Here is a 3,490-nt window from a genome sequence, read left to right on the forward strand (position 1 = left end):
CAGAGAGATGCAAGAAAGAGGAGAGGAGGTGTTATGCAGGTGGTAGATGAGGAAGGTAAACAAGTTGATCTTATTCATTGATTTATTGATTTATTGATTGGTATTTAGCTTGGTATGAGTGATTAGCCATCTGGGATTTTGATGCTACACATCTCTGACTAATTAAAATAATAATTATGAATGTGTGTGTGTGTGTGTGTGTGTGTGTGTGTGTGTGCGTGTGTGTATGTGTGTGTGTGTGTGTGTAATTCTATGATTCCCTTTCCATGTGAATACAGTATCCTTTTGAGACTGGCATAGTGCTAACAGTACCATTACCAAAAAGTAAAAATGCATCACTTTATTTCTGTCAGCATGTCCACTTCCTGCCCTCCAGCACAGGACCCAGGAAGTGGCAAAGCATTTAAAAAATAGAGGAAAACAAATGGAAAGAAACACAGGTGGGTGTGTCCCAAAGTGCAGTATCAATGAAAAATGCCCCTTTAGCACAGTATTGGGAGAAAGGAGCCACAGGAGGAGGGATCCAGATTGATTGACACCTCAAAGTTAATCCCCCATCAGTGACTCTCAGAGTGGTGTGATCTTTGCCTTGCACCATGCATGGACCCCAGAACACTGTGCTGTGTCAACTATTGTGGAAATCTTAAGATCATCATCTGACACAGCTCAGGACTCATTACAGACCCTGGCAGAGTTCTCGCCTGACTTTTTCATAATGCCGGTTGTTAAGACCGTGGCTGAGGTGGTATTTGCGGTGAGATGAACATTCAGCGTGTCAATTCAGCACCGTTGCTTTAGGCGCGGACGCCTAAAGACATTCATGCTATGAAAATAGGCCTTAGTTCCTAGATTGTTCAGTCAGCAAAATTAAAACAGTCTAGGAGTGTCTTCCACATTTTTTTGTTTGTTTGTTGTTCTTTTATTCATTCTATATCACACACACACACACACACACACACACTTCCTCTCCATTCCGCATTGAAAACAGTCCGTCCATACCGACTAATATCTCTCCACATCTCCCATACATCCTGCTCTCACTGTGTCCCAGCTACATCCTCCAATGGGGCTTGCAGCTGCAGTCCATGCCTAGCAAAGCACAGCTCGCTGGCCACAGGGTGCCTCACCTGGACGTTGGTGGGCGTCTGGCTGTCTCTTCGCTGCTCCACTGACCAGAAGGCTCTTATCAGAGGTTGAGACAGCATTGAGAGCTAATGACCTACCGGCAGTTAATATTTCACCACTTATTGCACTCCACAGGCCATACGGCAGCGTGCGGCCCTCAACACTGCCCAACAGAAAGCGGAAAGAGGGAAGAAACGCAGGGGAGGAGCTGTGAAGGAGAGACGGGCGGAGGAGGTTACCATGACGAGAAGTGAGGAGCGTATCAGACAGACAGCTAACCTAGAGCTGTTTAGTTATTTATGTATTGTAGTCATAGATGAGTACGGGCATGTGCATTGTAATCCCTCTGTTGTGTGATCCTGAGGTGATAACTTTAGAATTTTAACTATTTATTGTATTTTTTTCTAGCTTTTCTAGGTTTTGGAGTAACGAGAGTGAAAGAGACAGTGAAACAGATACAGTGAAAACAAGATGATGTTTTTTAACAAAAAGTTAGAAAAAAAATGAAAAAAAAGTCTGTTACAATTTTTGTTATACAACTGAAGTCCTGCATTTTCCCTGTTGGACCTTCTGTTGAATCTACTCTCAGAAAATTAACACACACACACAGGTTACAGGTTTTTACCAATGTGTAGACACAATTTCTGAAACTATGACTTATTTTGTCAGAACACTAAAGCTAAGGCCACACACTCAACATGCAAAATGTCACAGCAAACACTTCATCTAAATCTTTTTCAACTCATGTCAAAATTGTGTTTTTTCATCAAAGCCCTGCGTGCAAATATCACAACAATGGCATTTTTTACATGACTACACACTGATATGTTAGATGGAAAACACTACTAGCTTGTGTGTTTTGAGTTTCCTGTGTGCAGGGCACACAGCTGTAAAGGTCTGTCACAGCACTCATACCTACATGTATTTTTACAAATATACAGGCTATTTTTGCATATTCAGTACATACACACCATAAAGTAAAATACAATTACAAGGGAATGTTTACAGTTTTTCTCATTTGGCTGCACACTGTCACTGAATGAATATAGCAAGCAAATGATACCTTATGCTAAAATCCAATACTTATAAAGTATTTCTATAAACATTCTTATTGACTCAACACAGTTGCAGTTCTGCTGCACTCATTTTGCAAAACTCTGCACACACCTCTCAGCATGCTAGTCAGTCCTCATTGGGAATACGCCTGTCTCACTATTAGTCAAAACTCAGTATGTCAATGAATTAAATCATAATCCCACATGTGAAAACACAATTCATCATAATTATTTACTTACTTCTATTAATTGCCTGGGACATATAAACTCACACACTGGTTCAGGAAAAAGCCAAACTTAGTGAAGACCAAAAAAAAAAAAAAAAATGGAACATGGTAGACTACAGAGAGGAACAGAGAAATCTTTCCAATGACATTTGTGCAGTTCTTGTGGATAGTGTCGTAAACCACGGAAGGAGCATGAGGAACGCTGGACAGATGTCAGCCAAATTTGCGTTGTCACACAGCAGCTGGAGTCATAAGGACCTTTCAACTGAAGAGCAGGTACACTTTATAAAATCCCCGTTATTCTGATTTCTGATATGAAAGCTGTGATTTACAGTATTTCCTTTTTTTCCTGCAGGACAGAGAGAAGACCATCAGGTGATGTCATACCACACTTGTTTACCCCAGACCAAGAAAGTGCTATTGTTGACATTGTTTTGACAAACAGCTTCACACTCTGGGATATCCAAACATGGCTCATAGAGCACAGTGCTGTGTTCCACAACATAAGGAATGTTGTCATAGCCACTATTAATTGCGTACTGAAAAGACAGAGTATGCAGGAAGCAGATATATTGAGATCCTTTCGAGAGGAACTCTGAACATGCAAAGGAGATGTGATATGTGTTTGTACTAGTATGTATGTTGTATACTGTAAATACTTTATTGCAGTAAGTGCAATATTTGTTGCGTGGTAACTGAGTGACTATAAATATTGTATTTTCTTCATTCAGAGAATACTTGCACTTGATGGAAGTCCTCAGCCGGTGGAAAATTAGTATGTCAAGGAGGCTGGCTTCAACGTAAGCAAATTGGTGTGTTTTTTTATGTACAGTACTGTAACAGTAACTTGTTTGGTTTTTGGGTATTTTGTGTACTGCTGCAATATTACATTTTCCTCTGATTTTATTTAATACAGCAGCTCAGAAGTTTGCTTTGTAACTCATGACATTTATTTTGAGATTTGTAAAATAAATGGCTTATGCAGTGGCTGTTTTTGGGGTCTTTATATTTTGATAAAGTGTGTTTAGTGTTTTACAGCACACAGTATAACTGTGTAGTTTGTGTGTGTATATACCTGCTGTG

Source organism: Electrophorus electricus, chromosome 25 (assembly GCF_013358815.1).
Source record: "Electrophorus electricus isolate fEleEle1 chromosome 25, fEleEle1.pri, whole genome shotgun sequence".
Taxonomy (NCBI): Eukaryota; Metazoa; Chordata; class Actinopteri; order Gymnotiformes; family Gymnotidae; genus Electrophorus; species Electrophorus electricus.